The 22,241-nt window shown below is 38.3% G+C and overlaps 3 long non-coding RNA genes across 4 annotated transcripts in view; 1 reads left to right on the plus strand and 2 right to left on the minus strand.

The window, feature by feature from the left end:
* The first annotated feature begins 924 nt into the window (after positions 1 to 924).
* LOC127964651 (uncharacterized) overlaps positions 925 to 22,241 on the plus strand; it is a 130,563-nt gene continuing 109,246 nt past the window's right edge. For both annotated transcript variants that reach the window (XR_008155101.1, XR_008155102.1), the window contains exon 1: positions 925 to 1,165. This is a non-coding gene — a long non-coding RNA (uncharacterized LOC127964651). The remainder of the gene's footprint in view (positions 1,166 to 22,241) is intronic.
* LOC127964649 (uncharacterized) overlaps positions 5,153 to 22,241 on the minus strand; it is a 131,580-nt gene continuing 114,491 nt past the window's right edge. The window contains exon 6 of the long non-coding RNA XR_008155097.1: positions 5,153 to 5,521. This is a non-coding gene — a long non-coding RNA (uncharacterized LOC127964649). The remainder of the gene's footprint in view (positions 5,522 to 22,241) is intronic.
* LOC127964658 (uncharacterized) lies at positions 6,273 to 7,431 on the minus strand. The gene is made up of 3 exons (XR_008155108.1): positions 7,290 to 7,431; positions 6,503 to 6,618; positions 6,273 to 6,359 (listed from the first exon to the last, which is right to left on the minus strand). It is a non-coding gene; the product is annotated as an uncharacterized LOC127964658 (long non-coding RNA).

Below are 22,241 nucleotides of genomic sequence, written 5' to 3' on the forward strand. Positions count from 1 at the left end.
GTCGCTCTGTGTCTTATGATGTTCCTCTCTACTAATTAATTGCTAAATGCAAAGAGCAGATAAACCCTCTTTAAATGCATTCAACAGATGAAAGACATGGATTATGAAGAAAGCACCGGGATATTAAAGGATGCCTTTCTAATGAAAACTTTCATTTTCCTCTCCTGCAGTTTCTCTGTTAATTTCTGTCCATTCTTCTGTATTTTCTCTTTTAGAGAACAGAGTTGATGTTTAAGTGTGTGTGTGTTGGGTCAGTAATAACTGGCCTCCAAGCTCTTTGCCACTCTTTCCAGAATCTAGTGGCTCAGCTGTATCGCCCAGTGCATGTCATGCTACCGTTACCATAGAAACTCTCCTGGTTGGATTTGTTATTGATAGAATGACAAGGCTGAGCATGTCCTGTATGTGAGAAATCTGTGAGCAAAAAAAAGAACTGCGATTCACACAAAAACATGCATGGAAATTCAATCGACACAAACCAAAGGCTTGAGGAAATATTTCAAGACAACAACAAACATGAACACAAACTGAAAATAGTAATAATTTATTAATAGAGTAGGGCTGTCGCGATATTAGATTTTTCATATGCTATTGTGGCCAAAATAATTCACTATATCGATAAAGCACTATAGATGTATCTATAGAAAACCTCACTTTTTCTTCAGGTCAAAGCAGACCTGAGACTTTGGCTTTCTTTAAAGCTCCCTGTGAAATAACAAGATAGAAAATACTGTCAAGTTCAACAGTATGCTAGATAAATATTAACATAAAAACTAATACATTAACCTGTTAACTTTCCTTACCATATTTTAATCTCTTTAACATATAGGTATGCCAATGAAGTCATGCAGTTAAAGGTTTGTTCACCCAAAATTTAAACTCTGTCATTAATGACTCACCCTTATGGCGTTCCAAACAACCCATTCTCACTCCAAAGGCGTCAAAAACCGAAGCATGGTCAAGCGCCCCTAGCGTCACTTTTATGACGCCAAATGTGCCTCTCGGCGTCGAATATCGAAGCACTACGACCTTCATTGCTTTCAATGGGAAACTTTTGGCGTCAGAATTTGACACGAGGACATGAGATGTTTATCGCTATGAAATCACGTTCAAGAAGTCTCATTCAGCACACATCGCGATACTTGCTATCAGTTCCACAGTTTGGGTGAGTAGTCGTATATACGCTCTTTTAATGCCTTTTATAAAATGTATTCTGTCTTATTTATTAATCAAATTAGTGCCATATGTTTAATCGCTGTATTATATCTGTCATCCGCGGCTGTCTTTGAGTTTCATTGCGTTTAAATAAATGAACACAGCTGCTAATTAGTCTGATTAAACTATCTGTCACGTGACGTGCCATAGACCTTCGAACAGTTTTATATTATTATTAATTTCAGGATTAATGATGTAAGTTGTATTTGTAGTAAAATCATGGTAATCACGACACTTACAATAGTAATAAATGAAATGTGTAGTTAAAACACAGTAAACAGGACATTACTAACTGTAACTGTAGTTTTACTATGGTATATTAATAATCAATACAACAATACAATAATCACCAAACCAGCTATGTTTGTATCACTGTAATGTTAGTGTTTTTATGTGCTTTTATATGACAGATATCACAGTAATCATATGTTCTGTACCATGCTTTTAATACCTTTTAATGTAAATCCCAAAAAAAAAAAAATCAAATTAAAAATAAATAAAAAAACATGTATTTTTCCATTTTGCAGTTCATTCATATCAGTTTATATTTATATATACATTTATATATATTTATTATATCTAAATATTTTGCTCACAGATCATTATTAACATTCTTTATATAATTCAATTTTATTTACTCTCCCCATTTTATTATTTTTATTTTTATTTTTAGCTGAAAAGACATAAAGGCAGTCAGCCCAGTGGTGTTTCTGGAGAGGGATTCCTTCAGAAATGGAGAAGACAGAAAGCTGCAGAGGCAGATATATGCAGCAGTAAGTCTGTGATAGTTTGTCTCTTTTATCAAACATTCCTGCTGTTATAATTTGTACAGCATTTGTTGTTTCTTAAACTGTTGCACTGTCCAAATACCCACACTTGCCATCTTTGCACTTGACCACTTGATTACTTATTTGAAGTCTTTCCTGTATTTGGCCTAGTGTTCGAGTGAGCATGATGACCACAAGTGTGTGTCGAACTTTTCATGACCTGATGACTGTGTTTCCCAATCCTGATCCTGGAGAACCCCAGCACTGCACGGTTTTGGTGTCTCTCTTATCTGCCTTGGAGTCTTCACTGATGAGCTGATGAGTTGAATCAGGTGTGTTTGATCAGGGAGACATCTCAAATGTGCAGTGTTGGGCTTCTCCAGGACCAGGATTGGGAGCCACTGCCTTATGGGACACTTATGTGTTTACAGAGATTTTTAATAACTAATTATCAATATTTCACTGTTACTGTACATTGGACAGCTTCCCATGACCTCTTGTGAGATCTCGGCAAAAAGTCTGACGATTTATTCCAAAACATGATGCATGATGGGATACACTAAGCTTTGTATAGCACTCCGGAGCAGTATTGGAGAGGTTTAGTGTGTGTTAAGGACGCTGTGCTTTGGCATTATTAAGACCGGGGACAGTCTCGTTCACACACTGTCACGTACACACACTCTCAAGTTTTTACAGAGGCTGCTTTTATGGTCTAAACAAAACACAGTGTAATGTATAAGTTGAATGTAATTTAATATTTTCTTCCTTTCTGTCTTACAGGATTGTTTGAGGATAACGCTGTAGCTCCATCATGCACAAGGACTCACCTCGTTTACTCTTTATCACCCACACACACAGAAATGGTCCCTGGATCAGTGATTAGACTTTGCAGTGGTTTGATTTTTGCAGAAGATGTAACTTTGTTTTATTTATAAGCTCATAATGAATACATTACAGAACCAGTGATGAAAACAATAGTTAAAAATAGCGCTCCATATTAAAAATATATTGCACACTTGACATGCATGTCTTCATGGTGTTTTTTTGTGAGTTTGAAACATTTACATTGTGTTGTATAACATTTTGGTCACAACACTTTTTCCAGTGTTCTCTGAAAGACATACTGTATTTACTGTTTTGTTTTTTAATAAAAGCATTTTCATTTGCATACTGAAAATAGTTAATGTTTACAACATAACTGCCTTTTTATTCTTTATGGTGGCAAAAACGAGCTTGGTGACAGAGGATGCAGTGTAGTAATTTGGGCATGTTGTCTTTAAATGAGTTTGACATATAAATAAATAATGGAAGATCCTTACAAAAATATGCATGTTTATTATGCTTTATGTATTTATTTGTTCATTCATTCATTCATTTATAATTTCAGTTTTTATTCCTAGAGTTCAAATGGTAGAGAATGGTAAATCACAGAAACACAAATGTGAACAATTTTAACTTTAAAACACAATGTAATATACAATGTAAAGTTTAGAAGCACGTCATTTGATTAGTAAATATATTTGTCTTTGGTCAAAAAAAAAATATATATAAATCTTAAAAATGTGTCTTATATTTATTATAGAGGAATCTGTCTGTTGGATACAACTGCGACTGCTGGGCATGTGCACATCAATATTGCCCAATGTTTGTCAAGCTGAACAACGGAGGAAGGTGAAGACGTTAATAAAACCGAATCTAATAAGTAGCAAGCTTAATCTATTGTTAACCGAATCTATCCCTTCAGCCGAAAAACGAAAGACATCTGTCATACATGGATAAGGAAGTGTGACGCTGCTGCTCAGCTTTGATGTCATTGGCTAAGAATTTTCAGGACAGTCTGTGGTTGGACTATCTTTTAACCCATATTAAACAGCGCATCATGTAAAAAAGTATGTTTTGCTGCTATCATCACATTAGTAATATATTAAGTCAACAATGAAGTGTTGCTATCTTGACAAAAATGACATCTTTAGCGAGATCCTAATCCTAACCCTAAGCATAACTTCAATGAACTACAAAAAACAGCCCCCTAGTGTTGCCTTTGCATAGATAGAACGACGGAGGCTTGTGGGTAATGTAGTTTAAAACTTTTTATTAACGAAACGAAATAAATTATTTATTTTAAGGAAAACTGGATATCTAAATATGTTTATTGTGCAAACCTCTATGATATATTTGAGAGGCAGGCTGAATGTGGTATTTTACAGTGAGCAATATTTAAAATGCCTTTATGTCAGCTTTCCATTTATTTCTGAAAACTGAGCTCAACATTATTTTATCAGCATAGCATAAGTAATAATCCTGCCCATTTTCTCTTTGATATGTTAATTGGACTCTGATTTACAGCCATTTGAAATGTACAGTTTTGGGCTCTTCCGGGGGGTGCTACTGGGCCCCTGGGGGTAGAAGGGCAGTAAAACCTACATATATGTATTCTACTCATCATGGACAACAAACTGAGCTGAGTCACATTTATATCTGACAGTTTTCACAGTCCTCTGTTTTCTAATTCTTACATCATTGCTATTATACCTTTTGACAGGACATTGTGAGGCCATCTGATGAAACATTGAAAAATTAGAAAGAAATGATTTAATAATGAAAATAATAGATTATTTATTTGATTTTTGAAGTATATGGCAAGAAATATAATGGATGAACCTGCAACAACTTGCCTTTATCTATTCCCCACTGTAAAGCAGTAATCAAGGACAATGTATACACACTATTTAGCAAAAATCAGTGTAAAAATGTCCTCCTCACCCCCGTATCTTGCTCCTCAGGTGCTGGACATCATGTGTGTGCTCTTGGTTTTAATGCAGTACAAGATACACTTTGATCATTCCTGCTACATTCTCAGTTATCCCTCAAGTGTTTGTAACAATAAAGCCCATGGCACCATCTTGTAATGCAGAATAGTTAATCTCGTAACTCCCTTTATTTCACTAAAAAATTTGCATATTTGTTACTAAAATATAAAAAAAATTACTTTCTGGTGTACTGATGTCCCAGATGTTATTAATCCGATCAAAAATGTTTATGTCTTAAATAAAAAAATAATCCCAATAATTAATATGTAGTTTTTCCAAGTCTAAAATAAACATATATCAGCCTACCTAGTAAAATTATGTATTTAACAAGAATCTTCAGAACACAATATTCAGCATTTTCATTTTATTGAAGCATAGACTATAAAGTTGATAAAGTAGCATCAAGACGAATAAGATTCAATGAAAATAATTATCATCAAAAATACATTAACCTCATATATAAATCAGTTCACACAGATGAGTGATGAAATGTCCTTAAAAGTCACACAGTCCCATCCAGTCAACTGTGATACAGATCATGTGATACATATAAGACATGAGATACTGTTCCAGAAAATAATGATTCCCATCATCACATCTAAACTGGTTTCATCTCCCCATCGTGTTCTTCTTCTCTCGTGTCTGGAAACAGTTTGTGGCTGATATCCAGCACTGATGTGGTGTAGCTTGTCCTCAGCCAGAGGATCTCTCAGTCCTAAGATCCCAGACCTGGTCAAAGTGAAACAAGCAATCCAGATGAAGTTGTTTAATGGACAGAGAGCTCAGCTTATGTTCTGTGTGATTTTAGCAGGGTGAGCAACTATGACCCTTGTAGTACTGTACACTTACCATTCTTCAAGCTGTTTTAAGATCTTTTGAGAAGCTTTTTCTCTGAAGAGAATTTAGCACATCCTCTTCTTTCACTCCTTTCAAGAGCATCACTTGGTCAAAACCCCTCGTTTGGCTGATGAGATCATCTGTACAAATTAAAATACTGCAATAAAAATTAAAGAATTAAGAAAAAGTTACAGAGGCAAAGGTCTTGCTCATGAGACTGCATTAGCATGTGTAGTTCTCAGAGACTCTAGAATTCATCTATTGTTGCAGTAAATGTGTTTTCTTACTCTAGAATCTTTCTCCAAAGTTCCTGACTTCTCTCACAAATGTGTTTTAATCTGTGCAGTGTAAGGCCTGGCTTCAAACCAATCCACTATCAATTCACAATTTATAACATAACATTTAGAAAACAATGAAATAATGTACATTGGTGTTTATATCAACTAAACCAATTTCATGATACTTGTCTACTCTTAAAACAGGTGGTGTGTTTTCAAAAACATAATATTAAAAATGTCCAGTCACACTTTGCTAACATGCTGTAATTGTAATAGTAAAAAAAGAAATCAAGGCTGACATGACCAGTTCTGTGAGAGATCATCATAAAATGTTGTATAACACAGCATTGCTTCAACACACACATACCAGTGGACTTCTGTTTGTTTGAGCACAAGATGGCCATCTTCATTCCTCATCCTGAGCAAATCATTTCCTTGGTCTTCCTTCTCTTCTGTGAAACAAGATAATCTCTACTTACTCTGTGTGCAATTAATATTGCTCCTTACACATAATTAAGTTAATTTAAAGTAAGATTCAGACCAGAGCATTTGAGGAGTAAATGTTGATTAAAAAAAATATTCTAAACAAATGTACCTGGGAAGAGCTGATTGTGGCAAGATTCGCTGAGACTCAGTAATAGCTCTTTTAGTTTTTAGGAAGGTTTGTGAGGGTTGGCTCTTGAGTGAGTTGTTGAGCTTGATATTTTAGACCTGAAAAAGAAGAACAGCATTAGGATTATCTGCAAAAAATCCTGTAAGACAGAAAGAAGGAAATATTATTAATTACGTGCAGCTTGTACATTACACCTCTGTAAAGATGCTGTATAATTAAAAGTTAAATGCATCCATTATTGAAAGCAAGTAATTAATAGCAAGCTATAGTCATATGAATTCTTTTGATAGTGTCAGATGAGGCTGTCCTGGGGCTTGTACAATATCATACAAGTGTTAAACTGGATTATTAAGACTGTGATGTGTTTAGGGATCATTTTCAAGACTTTGACCCTGTCCAGATACCCACACTTGCAGTCTTGGCCACTTGAGAGTGTGTGTACGTGACAGTGTGTGAACGAGACTGTCTTAATAATGCCAAAGCACAGCGTCCTTAACACACTAAACCTCTCCAATACTGCTCCGGAGCACTATACAAAGCTTAGTGTATCCCATCATGCATCATGTTTTGGAATAAATCGTCAGACTTTTTGCCGAGATCTCACAAGAGGTCATGGGAAGCTGTCCAATGTACAGTATGTGAAATATTGATAATTAGTTATTAAAAATCTCTGTAAACACATAAGTGTCCCATAAGGCAGTGGCTCCCAATCCTGGTCCTGGAGAAGCCCAACACTGCACATTTGAGATGTCTCCCTGATCAAACACACCTGATTCAACTCATCAGCTCATCAGTGAAGACTCCAAGGCAGATAAGAGAGACACCAAAACCGTGCAGTGCTGGGGTTCTCCAGGATCAGGATTGGGAAACACAGTCATCAGGTCATGAAAAGTTCGACACACACTTGTGGTCATCATGCTCACTCGAACACTAGGCCAAATACAGGAAAGACTTCAAATAAGTAATCAAGTGGTCAAGTGCAAAGATGGCAAGTGTGGGTATTTGGACAGTGCAACAGTTTAAGAAACAACAAATGCTGTACAAATTATAACAGCAGGAATGTTTGATAAAAGAGACAAACTATCACAGACTTACTGCTGCATATATCTGCCTCTGCAGCTTTCTGTCTTCTCCATTTCTGAAGGAATCCCTCTCCAGAAACACCACTGGGCTGACTGCCTTTATGTCTTTTCAGCTAAAAATAAAAATAAAAATAATAAAAAGGGAGAGTAAATAAAATTGAATTATATACAGAATGTTAATAATGATCTGTGAGCAAAATATTTAGATATAATATATATATATATATATATATATATATATAAACTGATATGAAAGAACTGCAAGATGGTAAAAAATGCATGTTTTATTATTTATTTTTAATTGCATTTTTTTTTTTTGGATTTACATTAAAAGGTATTAAAAGCATGGTACAGAACATATGATTACTGTGATATCTGTCATATAAAAGCACATAAAAACACTAACATTACAGTGATACAAACATAGCTGGTTTGGTGATTATTGTATTGTTGTATTGATTATTAATATACCATAGTAAAACTACAGTTACAGTGTCACGGTTTTACGCTGCCTGAAGGAATACGGAGTCGAGGATAAACGGAATAAGGTTTTTAATATATCCAACACAGGGGATATCCAACATGGAGCACAGAGGTAGACACACGTAAGTAGCAAGTGGTCACAAGTGAGAAGACCCGACAAAACAGAACAGAAGGGACAAGGCTTATGTACAACAGATAATTGGGGAAACACAGGTGGATGGAATCATTAAATTAACAGGGACATGGAACACATGAGGAAGATAATGGACACACCTGGGAACTAATCAAACACGGAAAGACAGAAACTGGGTCACGGGCAAAAACACATTAAATGAGTCCAGGTGTGTGACAGTACTCCCCCCTCCCGGTAGGTGCGTCCTCGCACCGTAGAAACAACAGGGGGAGGCGTAGGTGGGAACTTGGGAGGAGGTTCCGGTGGAGGACGGACTTCCAGGAGGGGGCCAGCAGACAGGGACCACAGAAGGAGGAGCCAGGGAGGAGACGACGGAGGAAGGAGCCAGGGAGGAGACAGGAGCAGGAGGAGCCAGATGGTCCACCAGAGACCAGCCAGGACGGAGATCCAAGGTGGGGTCGACGGCGGGAGGAGCCATGGTGAAGGAAGGGTCGACGACACCAGGGGGCCGACAGGCGGAGACTGCACCGGTGGGTGAGGAGCCCAAGATGGAGCAGCACAGCCGCAGAGCCAGGGTGACGTCGAGGATCCGGAGGGCCTAGGTGGAGCTGAAGGCTCAGGCGACCAAGGCAGAGGCGGGGTCCTGGCAGACCGCTGTGGAGCCGGAGTGACCGAGGATGGAGGTGGAACTGGAGGGAAGGAGGAGCCTGACAGAGCCGGAGGGATGGAGTGACGAGGTGGAACCAGAGGAGTGGAGTCCCGAGGCGGCGGATGGTCGACGACTGACCAAGGTGGAGCCGGAGGGACGAGGGAGCCCGGTGGAGCAGGTGGGATGACAGGCCACGGTGGAGACGAGGGAGCTAAGAGCCAAGGCGGAGCCGCTGGGTCGAAGGACCGAGGAGGAGTCCAGGGCTCGGAGGCTGGAGGCGGAGACAGGGCCTTAACACGCCAAGGCGGAGCTGGAGACTGGCAGTCCAGCGGCGAACCACCGCGCCCCGATGGCGCGGACTGAGGGTGAGCTGCGGGACTGACTGGCACCAGCAGGGATGACGAGGAACTGGCTGGTCTAGGAGGAGGAGAGAGGAGAAGGATGGGAGGAAGGACAGGAGGATCAGGACTGGACGGAACCAGCGAAAGAGGAGTAGAGGGACCAGCAGGTTTGGGAGGAGGCGGGAGAGGGAGGCTGGGAGGGAATACAGGAGACACAGAAGATTCAGGGCTGGGCGGAACCAGCGGTGAAACAGAAAAATCATGGCTGGGCGGAACCAGCGGAAACACAGAAAATTCAGAGCTGGGCGGAACCAGCGGAGACACAGAAGATTCAGAGCTGGGCGGAACCAGCGGAGACACAGAAGATTCAGAGCTGGGCGGAACCAGCGGAGACACAGAAGATTCAGAGCTGGGCGGAACCAGCGGAGACACAGAAGATTCAGAGCTGGGCGGAACCAGCGGAGACACAGAAGATTCAGAGCTGGGCGGAACCAGCGGAGAAACAGAAAACTCAGGGCTGGGCGGAACCAGCGGAGAAACAGAAGATTCAGAGCTGGGCGGAGCCAGCGGAGATACAGGAAACTCAGGGCTGGGCGGAACCAGCGGAGAAACAGAAAACTCAGGGCTGGGCGTAACCAGCGGAGAAACAGAAAACTCAGGGCTGGGCGTAACCAGCGGAGAAACAGAAAACTCAGGGCTGGGCGTAACCAGCGGAGAAACAGAAAACTCAGGGCTGGGCGGAACCAGCGGAAATGGAGCAGAGGAAATGACTGGAGGAGGTAGGAGTGGGAGACTGAGAGGGTATACAGGGGAATCAGGGCTGGACGGAACCAGCGGGGAAACAGGAAAATTAGGGATTACCTCCATAGACCAGTCCATCAGATCCAGAGCTTGCACCTTATGACCTTCAGAGACTGTATACAGCTCACCCTCAGTCGCAGGAGTGTGGGCAGGGCTTTCCTCCACGCCCTCGATCTCCACGAGGACTCCCACGATGCACGGTGTTGCCGGCTCACACACCTGGTCAGTCGCGCTCTCGAGATCCTGTTCCCTGTCAATGGATTGCTCGGGCTCTGCGGCTGCGGTGGGCTCTGGCTCCGTGTGGCGTGATGGTGGCTGGCTGGTCTCTGGGTCGGGAGTGGGGCTGGCGAGGTCCTCTATGGGGCAGATGGTGAGAGATGACCCATTTCTCGCCAGAGTCCACTCCACAAATGCGGCGAAATCCTCTCGAGGACCATCTTCGGACGACAACGCTCTGCATTTGGAGTTCAGGCTGGTGTTGTAGAAGGTGCAGAGCGCGCCGTCCGGGTAGCTGGTGGCATTAGCTAATAGGAAAAACTGTCTGGTATGGTCCTCGAGAGAACGTCCTTCCTGCTTCAGCAGGAGGATGAGGAATTCGGGACGATAGAGGGGATCCATAGACACTAAGAAAAGAAAAGACTGTGAAAAAACAAAAGCAAAACGGAGGGAAGAACACGCAGTTTTCTATTTTCTCTTTTGAGGTCAGGTCTTCTGTCACGGTTTTACGCTGCCTGAAGGAATACGGAGTCGAGGATAAACGGAATAAGGTTTTTAATATATCCAACACAGGGGATATCCAACATGGAGCACAGAGGTAGACACACGTAAGTAGCAAGTGGTCACAAGTGAGAAGACCCGACAAAACAGAACAGAAGGGACAAGGCTTATGTACAACAGATAATTGGGGAAACACAGGTGGATGGAATCATTAAATTAACAGGGACATGGAACACATGAGGAAGATAATGGACACACCTGGGAACTAATCAAACACGGAAAGACAGAAACTGGGTCACGGGCAAAAACACATTAAATGAGTCCAGGTGTGTGACATACAGTTACTAATGTCCTGTTTACTGTGTTTTAACTTCACATTTCATTTATTACTATTGTAAGTGTCGTGATTACCATGATTTTACTACAAATACAACTTACATCATTGATCCTGAAATTAATAATAATATAAAACTGTTCGAAGGTCTATGGCACGTCACGTGACAGATAGAGTTTAATCAGACTAATTAGCAGCTGTGTTCATTTATTTAAACGCAATGAAACTCAAAGACAGCCGCGGATGACCGATATAATACAGCGATTAAACATATGGCACTAATTTGATTAATAAATAAGACAGAATACATTTTATAAAAGGCATTAAAAGAGCGTATATACGACTACTCACCCAAACTGTGGAACTGATAGCAAGTATCGCGATGTGTTCTGAATGAGACTTCTTGAAAGTGATTTCATAGCGATAAACATCTCATGTCCTCGTGTCGAATTCTGACGCCAAAAGTTTCCCATTGAAAGCAATGAATGTCGTAGTGCTTCGATATTCGACGCCGAGAGGCACATTTGGCGTCATAAAAGTGACGCTAGGGGCGCTTGACCATGCTTCGGTTTTTGACGCCTTTGGAGTGAGAATGGGTTGTTCCAAACCCTTAAGATCTCCGTTCATCTTCGGAACACAGTTTAAGATATTTTAGATTTAGTCATAGAGCGTTCTGACCCTCCATTAAAAATGTATGTATGGTATACTGTCAATGTCCAAAAAGGTAATAAAAACATAATCAAAGTAGTCCATGTGGCATCAGAGGATAAGTTTGAATTTTTATTTTAAATATTGTGGTTATCACCAATGCCGGTATATCATCACACCCTATAATTAACACAATGTCGATATTTCATAATTTGAATATAACCTTATCGGCAATACCGGTATATTGTGACACCTATAACAGAGTTGACGTTAAAATGCTTAATTTCTTTACATGTCTATTACTCTTTCTCTCTCTCTCTCTCTCTCTCTCTCTCTCTCTCTACATCTCATAAGCATTGAGAATGAAACACTAATGTTAATTTAATTACAAAAAAAATTGAGTATGAGGAGGACAAACTTACATTTCCTTCACTTGAGCCTCCATTGAATCCAGATGCTCTCTTTCTCTCTCTTTACCTGTCTTGTCTTTATGACATGCAATTTGAATTTGAAATATTTCCGATTTAATTAATATTTTCTGCCAGTTTTATTTTCTTCATTTCCACAACTCTTCCTCATTGTTTTGATTATAAATGTTAAACTCACCCTAGACACTTTAGACTTGTGAGTCTAAACATCTAACATCTTCAGATATGCACAGATGTAGCTGCAATTTATCACCTACACCACTGCCATATGCAATACATTAAGAAATCAAGTGAAGGAAATATATTTTGGCTAAATCTAATTTACTTGGAAAGACATAGATGAGCCCTATACATGCTGATGCAAGAACCAGGCTGTCCATTTTAATGAACTGGAATAGTGAAAATTCTTAATTTTACCATTCAATTTAAAGACACTGGCCTTTTTTTCTTTTAATAAAAACAAATAAATCATTAATAATCTCAAGTGGATCTGACAGCCTCCAAAGGATTATTGTTTTGTAGCCAGCTTTCTGTTTCTTTGCAAAGTGTGTTTTAGTTTGGAAATATTAATTGATTATCTCCCACACATGTCGTGTTTGAGATATATCCAGATTTTTAACATTAAAGCATGGGCATTGTATATAGACCAATCAAACACTTTAGTCAGTAATTTCTCGAAATAGTTTTTACTTGAACGCAGGCTCTTATTGCTTTAGTTTCTTCTCTTACCATGGGACATTACGTAACTTCTAGGCTTTATTGAGCAGAACTCATTCTTCCTTCTACCTGTACAATATTTTCTGTGCTACTGGCAGCTATGGAAGCATAACAGATCCACTCCTTGTGAAAAGTACTGAATGTTAACGTCTTGTTTATTGAACTATTACAGGAAAATCAAACTAACAGTCCTGTTGCTGCTGATCTACGGGTTAAATCTGAGCCATGATTTTCAACAACAGCACTATTGCTTGAGCAATATTGCTTAAATTAAATGTAATTGAAACTGAAATGGAACAGATTTCTCTGTCACCCCACTTACCCCCCTTTTCAGCTACAGAAGAGTGAATGAAAGAAGTAAGTGTCCCTTGTCAGGGAGAGGAAAGGGTGAGAGACAGAGCCATAAAACAGAAGGAATGGAAGCAGGAACAAGATGGATGAGGGACAGGGCTCTGCCCGTTAATCACAGCTGGATCTGTCTTAGGTGGAGAGGACAGAGGAGGATACAGCAGGTTTGATGACGACCCTTTGCTCCTGTACTCTGGCTGGGCCCCTGAGGGCCAATGCAGCCCAGAGAGAGCACCATCTGGATGAACCTGAAAAGACCCCAGATGTGGAGCTGGACACAGCTGACAACTCTCCTCCACACACTAATGTTGTATTTTGAACTAATATTTTTAATGAATAACTCATTTAAAGAATGGTTATATCACAAATGCATAACATGATTGGTGGACTTGCTAAACTTACTGAATTTCATCCAGCACACATCCACAACAAATTAATGTGAAGAAATTCACTACTGTGTAGTGAAGTGCAGCAGAGGAGCATAATAGAAGTTTGGTTGCAGATGAAAATCTGATAATTCCTTCCGATGTCTATTGTGGTTGTGTTGCTGCTTTTCACCACCCACTTAAAGATATATTGTGCCACTGAACAAATCAGCAAATTAAACTTTTATTACAGATTAAAAAAGATTCCAAAGATTCCCAAGTCTCTAGGATGAATCTAAAGCCTCAAAACCAAATAATGTACGTACATAGCACTATAGCACTGCTAGTAACAAAAGTAACAAATCATTTAAAACATTCAACAGTGCAGTTTCTGTACTATACAGGGATTTAAAACCAGACTGAAACACTTCATGAACAGGGCCGTACCCACCATTGAGGCCCCCAAGGTCCGGTCCTCTTTATTTCCCCAATAACACACACAAACACTAAAGTAAAATAATTACCTTACATTAATTATGCTTTGGTGCTGCAAGGATAAAAACCCAATAGAACGTATCTTCTCATCTGAGATGACTCAGTTGTAGGGGTGTGCGATATGCATTGTCTGCGATATTATAATTGTTGTTTTAATGATGTGTGATTTGACATTATGGAGTATTTTGCAAAAAAAAAAAAAAAAAAAAGATTCAAAACACCACTACAAAGTGAAGACTAGTGACAGTGCACATTTAGAGTGCGTTCTTTCACTGCATGATTCAGTCTAATAAAATATGTTTAGAATGATCACAAATTCAAGACATGGGGGCAGTAAATTTATATATTTCTACCACTTCCTAAAGTCAATCAATTTCACATGAAGAATGCAGTTTTTCTCCCCAAAAAATACCATGATTACAAATGTGATATTGATTTTTTACAACAGCTCAATAAACAAGAAGTTAATTAAAAGACTATGCTTTAGACACCAGTCCCTTCATAGGCTCCTCTTTAGCATTCAAAGAACAAGTAAATGGAACAGGCTAGCAAGTGCACGTCATTGCGTCATTATGTCAGTGAAAAGGTCTGCTTTTTAAAAATAATTTGTTTCTCACTGATATCCATTCGCCGCGGTGTATCTCTCCCCGGTAAACGGCTGCTTGTTTTCTACACGGAGACGTATGAACTCCTCCGTTTGTTCCTTGGTCCTTGTTAAAAAAAGATGAGAAAGCTATGAATAACGCTGTGACTGGTATAATATTAATTGTTCTGGTATAATATCAATTGCTCTTGAGCCCTTTATCACTTTAGTCAGACTTAATAAGCTTTTGTTTTTGCACTAAAAAACCTTTTATCTCCACTGTTGTTCACTTCATTGATTTGCACCTCTATCTGTCTTTTGCCTTGGCGCTGCTTTATTTAACTTTATTTTTAATTTTATTATGACTTTTTTTTAACATTCCCTTATTGTATAGTTGTATCTACATTTTATATTTTTATCTCGATTTTTATTCTTTAATGTTAATGCTATCTGCGTGCACCGGGGGTCTGAGAGTAACGCAATTTCGATTCTCTGTATGTATGTAATGTACATGTGGAAGAATTGACAATAAAATAGACTTGACTTTTCTTGACTTGACTTAATGTCAGTGACGGCAACCAAGCAAACAATTGTTAAATGAGAGGTCCGAATTGAATTCGGTTGAATTTTTTGAACTAGATAGCAAAGCTGCGCGCATATGATTGTGGGTGATTTGAGAGCGCGAAGGCTACACATATCCATCCTTTCCTGTGTATGGGATATTTTTCGAATGAAGACTCAGTCCTCGGTTGAAATTATGAGGATCCTCGACATTGGAACAGTCCTTCGACGGATGTCGATGACGTAGCATCCTCTGAATTTTGGCTTCTGAGGAATCCTTCCTTGACATTGAGAAACACCTTATATATGACTGGATCGTTCATCGCGTTCTAAACTGCCAACAGACAGTGAAGCCACTTCTATATTATAGATCAGTGGTTAGCAGTATGTCCGCTGTTTAGCAGTATTTCAGACTAGACCAACTAGACAGTAAAATGACGACTAGGGATGCCACAAGTACTGGCACTTCACTACCAAGTCAGTGCTAAAAATTTAAAAATGGGATGATATCAGCGTATCTGTAGTACCGGTAGTAAGTTACTGACTCCCTAGTATATTCGGTACCCGCAGCTGCGTTCAGTCGCTTCCGTGTTAGTCTAAGCGCAGGGCTCCAGACTGTAGCCGAATATATATATATATATATACTAGTGTCTGTGAATATTAAACTGCAAAATACTATTTAAATATTACTCCTGCAAATTCTACATCTCTGTGGGTGACGGGCGCAGATGCGCGGGAGCTCGCTGTTTTATAGTCTCTGCTGTGTGTCTCATATAGTGACATAGAGACGTATTATTATTACTACGTCTCTATTAATAATAATAATTATGCCTAGACGGTTGCTTGTTTTTTACTTGTTTTGTTGTAAAGAGATTATCTGATTAATATATATTTTTCTATATTCCTAGACTTACCGTTTTTATACAGTTATATTGTAAAACTAAAATACCGTTTTTAGTTTGCGGTGTTAGTTTTTTGGCTGCATTTGAAGTTCCTTTTCGCTTAAGAAAATAAATAATATTACTGTCAAATTCATGTCAGATAATAAAAATACTGAAATGAATACAGTAGTTCACCATGTATTTGTTCATGTTTTATTAAGGGATAAGTCTGAAGCACACCATAAAAAAATTCTAGCAATTTACACAGGGCTAGTAGTATATACAGCTGTATATACAGATACACACCCAGGTATCGGATCAGTACTCGGTATCGTCCGATACCCTGAGCCCACGTATCGGAATCGGTATCGGGAAGAGAAAAAGGGATCATCTCTAATAAATCGGAACATCTCTAATATTTATGCATTTGTAATTGCAGATTAAATGCATTCATGTCTTGACTCAAACAGTGTGTAAATACATCTAAATGCCACTTCAGATGGAGCTTGTGAGTTGATTTAAATTGTTTGTTAACAGCATGAATGTCTTATAATTCTAATTCACTGATTAATTGTAAGAATTCTACTCAAAAGATAATGGACACTTAAAAAAAAAAAAAAAAAAGAGCCTCATAAAGGTAAAAATGTCCATAAAATGTCAAAATCAGTTTAAAGTTATTGGAAAATATTAATTTGTAATAAATTAATAAAAACTGTTAAACCTGTATAATTAACCAATTTATGAGACTTAAAACTTAAAATGCACACATATAGGTCAGGAAAATCTATTTCTGCATATTAAAAATTACATTGTAAACAGCTTTCCTAAACATTCATACCTTACCTTCATACCTGAGGCTGAATAATTTTTGTCAAGTACCAGGAGTCCTGTCAGGACTAATCAACAGCTCATACTCTTAAAAGGACTCTTTGTACTGGCACTGTATTTCTCTGTGACTTGTCCATCTGTGCTCATTCAGAGTGAACACTTTAAAGAAGCGTGTAATTCAGTTTAAGTACCGGAGAAAAGAAAAGCGTTTTACCTCAGTCAGTGCTAAGCCTTTCATTTCAGTTCGGCAAAATGGCCAACTATTGTTTTATATAAAGGCTACATATTTTTCTCACCTTTCATGAAAAAAGAAAAAAAAAGACAAGGAAAAAAGAAAAGAAAGGGTCGCCATTTGCCAAAAGGCTGCACACACTTCTGTAAATGCACTATTTTTTATTCGCTTGCAAAGACAGAAGTTGTCAAAGTCAATTTTAGTCACAGCTTTTTACTTTTTCAGTCTTTTATTCCTATATTCTCTCCAGAGAGGCTAATTTATCATAATTTAGAGGCATGAGCTGAATGCTTTACGCTTTGTCTGGCCATTTCCCTCTCTGCTCCTCTGTGCTGCATAAGAGATGGAGAGAAAGAGTGTAAGCAGGGACATAGGAAGAATGAGCGAGGAAAGGTCAAGCTTTTCCTCCCCTCTGCAGGCAATCACACTGACACCTGCAGGTGAACAGATCCCAGTCCAGAGAGAGAAAGAGAAATAGAGTGAGACCATACAAGGTTGAGAGGCCATGTGGTGTCCAGGCAGGTGTGGGTTAAGCAGGTGTGTGTGTGTGTATGTGTGTGTGTGAGAGAGATGGTGAACATGAATGTGAGTGGGTTTGAGAGTGCTCAGGCACAAAACTGTGTTCGTGTGCAATTGTAGGAGACTTCTGAGTGAACAAGAGGGTCTGGCAGCACCCGCCCAATCATTTCTCACAGTAATAACTCCTGCCAGTGCTGCTGCCAACAGAGAAAGCGAGAGCATGAGAGAGAGAGTTATAGGTAGAAAGAAAAATTTGTGGAAGGGAATTTCTGATGACCAATAGCGAACGGGGCCACAACTATTCATACAAATATATTTTCTGCTTTTCAAACTCTTATCTCTGTGCTTAAGTCAGAACGGATGTTCAATAAACTGTGTTGTTCAATGTTATCCTTTGTTCACTTGTAAAGCAGATGCTTTTCATCCAGACGCTTTTAGTTCTTCCTCAAGAGCATTCTAACCTTAAAATAATATTTCATGCAAAAATTACAAAGCGCATATTGCATACCAAAATAAAAATAATAAGTTTAGCTGAATGTTCATGCTGTTCAAGTCTTATGAAGCCATACAATATTTTTGTGTGAGGAAAGGACTAAAATATAAGCATTTTTTAGTGAAATAAGCGGCAAAGCTTTTAAATCTCACAACTGTATCTTGTATTTTTCATACATTTAAACATATCAGTCTGCTATGATATGTAACTAAAATAAAATATTGAACTATGATAATTTTTATGATAATGGTTCAGGTGTCACAATGGACAGTCTATATGCACAATACATAATATGTTTTTTTTTTGTTTTTTTTTTCTCTATACCAACAAATGTAATGTGTGTAATTTACCACAAATGTTTTTAGGCTTGAAAGACAAACAAACACAGGTAAATATATTTTATTTGAGATGATACATAAACTAATTCACATATTGTTTAGTATACATAAACATGGGTACATACATAAACACACACACACAATTACACAGACTTTTTATTTTATTTGTATTTTTTTTATTTAGTGAAAGTCTATTGAAATATAAATGTGAAAATACAGATGACATTTCTAACAACTGTATTTATCTGTTTGATAGTCTTTCTCAGCTTGGATCAAGGTGGATTAAAAGTAATATCTGTTCTTAATGACTATGAATTTAGTATACATGTATATGAGGCTGAATGACAAACAATGGCAATGGGAAACAATCATCTGGATTAAGCCTAGTTTGGATGGTGAATGTCTTTATCTGTAACACAACTCAAAAGAGCGATTCATTTACAAGTCGGATATCGCTTTTTTGATTCTGATTCCAAACAGCTGACAGAAAGTATCGGACACTTTTAGGATGTTAATCATCTTTTTAGATCGTTGGGTTTGATTAAATTCTGTTTGATCTGAGAGGCGTCTGTAATATCACTGTCCATCATCTTGGTGGACCTGCAGCACTAGCATTGACTTGAACCTGCATGTAATATTTATGAAGAATATTTTTATTCTGCTGTTTCTCCTGCTGGCAGCTTTTTCCCCCTCCTTAACCTATGATGACATATTTATGAGTTATGTTATGTTAGCTGATCATAATAATAATAATAATAAAATAAAACTATGTAGTGTCAGGGTTTGACCATGGGTTTAGAATCACATGAGGTGGAGTAAACAATCATTCCTTCGGTAGCTCTAGGTTTCAAACCGGCAACCTAGGTTGTCACCACCTGCATTCTGCTTTACTTTATATATTGTCACTTTACCCTTCTTGTCTATCAGTTGTTCTGTGTTTTGGAGATCTATTGTCTTAGTTATCTCCATTGCTTAAACAATACAGGCCTGATTTATGAAGATCCATCCACAGAACACCTACAACTGTTATTATAAAAATAGTCATATGTAACAAATCACTGTATATTATACTAGCATGTATTAGCAGACTGCCAAATTACATCTAAACTACCTCACTTCACTTGCACTACAAATTGGCAACAGCCAGTATGAAAATCATTAATTATGATTTAGTGGAACAGCTATAAATGTGGTGGGCCAACTCCGAGAAAGCCAAGACAGCCAAAGTGACCAAATGTCTTCCACTGTCCCAATAATAATCTCAAATAATGAGAAACATAATCAGACTATTACGATAGACCCCAAACAAATCTGCACTTGAATACAAACTATGAAAGAAATGTCAGATCAAGTGTGAAATAGGCACCTTCTGTAAGCCCAACTCGATAATGGTTCTTGGAATCGCCTAGAAAGACCTTGGAAAGTGTTTCCCAAACCGTCTAAAGCTCTCCTGTGGAGGCTTGTAGGAAAAAGATTGATGCATTTCTGTCCTCCTTTCTGGACAATTTGCTCTCAATTGATGTGCAACACCATCTTTTCTCAGCCTACTGGCCTCCCCTTCTCTCTCTTCCACTCGAGGAGCTCATTTATCTGTCTTTTTTCTTTGCCTTTTCTCCCTCAGCCTTTCTTTTATATTTCACAGTTCTTTTGAAAGGTACATTAGAGGGTAGTTGAAAAGGCCCTCATGTTGACATGCACTGGGCCTCATCGAGGCTGACACTCTGCCCATATCGCCGATGTAGCCTTAATTGCGTGCTTTGAGATTGAATCGATACCGTGTTTGGAGTAAGGGAGAGACTGACGCCATCCGTGGATAAGTGAGGGTCAAATCTTGGCCTGAACAAGTGGATGGGACAGTCTAAATTGAACCTATCTGCGTATATACACAGTCAACTGTCATCAGTGTTCAAAGACAGACACCAAGCACACAGTGAGCTCCAGCAGGACACAGCAGGACTAAAAGAACAACGGAAAGTAAGGCAATGCAAAAAATCTCTTTAAATGCATTTACATAAAATAAAGACTCGTATCAGTAGCCTAACAGGAGCTTCATATCAATATCACTTGAACAGCATGATTTGATCAACCCCCTTGTTATAAGACACTTTCCAACTTAATAAATTAATCATAGTTCAGGTTATTATTACTGAGTGCTCCTTTAAATGGTTAATAATTTACATCATTATATTTATGATCATATCACAATATTTAGTATAGTAATAATTCTGAGGGGAAACCAGTGTAACAGTTGGTCTTAAAAACATGCACACCTATAAAATCTGTTGTGTAAATAATAAACTGGTGAATAATAGTTTATCATAAAACATAATATCCCTCTGCATTGAATAAATACTATTAACTATCTGGTTATATAGACCTCTGCTAAACATCTTCTGCTTAAATCTTGTTTAAGGCTAGACTCTCAGTTTCTTTCCTTTGCTGGAGTTTTTCATGCTCTCTTCCCACTTCTCCACCATTCTACACATTCCCACTCAGTTAAATCTCAGGGCCCCTGATTCCCGTGGCTGCCATTAGTCCTGTACAAACAGCCGATCTGGTTACAGAATGTCAAAGAGCACATAAGAGTCAGCCGATGTGTTTTACTTCTTCCTGTTCTGCCTCAGACATCGACTGTATTTCATGGACTGTCCTGGAACCAGGTAGATGTTCCAGGGCAGTGTTTTCCAGCCTCTTTTGTCTCATGTATCCCCATAGCCATGTCATTGAAGCTAAATAATAATCAATATTATTAAATACACTTTTGCTTTCCGAGGCTGCATTTATTTGATTAAAATAATATTTTAAAAATACATATTCTGTGAAATAATATTGCAGTATAAAATAAGTGTTTTCTATTTGAATATATTTTAAAATGTAATTTATTCCTGAAAACAATAATGAATTTATAATACTGGTCCACAATACTCAATAATAGTTCTTATTATTAAAATGCTGCTTCATACTTTTTGTGGAAACTGTGAAACATTTTTTCCAGTATTGTTTGATGAACAACACTTATTTAAAATGTAATATATGCTGAATAAATTAAAGCAAAAAAAAAATAAAAAAAAAAAAAAATAAAAATAATAATAATAATAATAATAATAATAATAATAATAATAATAATAATAATAAATAAATAAAATAAATACTTATTACAATGCCAAGAAAAAACAAACAAAAAAACATTTATACTTTTTCCCATTTTGAACATTTTTACATTTAGCCCTGGTTGGGAATGACCAACCAGGATTTTTAATTGGATGTGGAGTATTCTTGAGGTTCAGTCTAACAAAATTAAATCAAATACAGGTCCCTACTAAGTGTGGATTGCAGTAAAGGATACATTTGTCAAATATTCCGAATGGACCTTTAAATTCTTCCCGATATATTTGCCCCCAGACAACGGTTTGTCCTTCATGTGCTTAACTCCATCGGTGAGTGATTCTATCTCCGTGCTTTGCTTGAAGTCAGTTTATTTTCCCCGGGGCCTAATGACTCCAGCAATAACTGTAAGCGTAACTGAGCGGGCATCCATGCAGCGCCAGAGCAAAGACATTTACCACATGTCACAGGAAGAGTAGCAATAAGTAATAGTTTTTTTACCCCTCTTTAGGTGTTTGTGTGTGTGTGTGTGTCACGAAGAGGTTACACATTGTTCCATGAACCTGTTTCGTTCCAGACAGGTTGCGCCATCATGATTGCATTAAATGCTCACTTGTCCTCTACAGCACTCTGTCGTCTC

This window comes from Carassius gibelio, chromosome B9 (assembly GCF_023724105.1).
Source record: "Carassius gibelio isolate Cgi1373 ecotype wild population from Czech Republic chromosome B9, carGib1.2-hapl.c, whole genome shotgun sequence".
NCBI lineage: Eukaryota > Metazoa > Chordata > Actinopteri > Cypriniformes > Cyprinidae > Carassius > Carassius gibelio.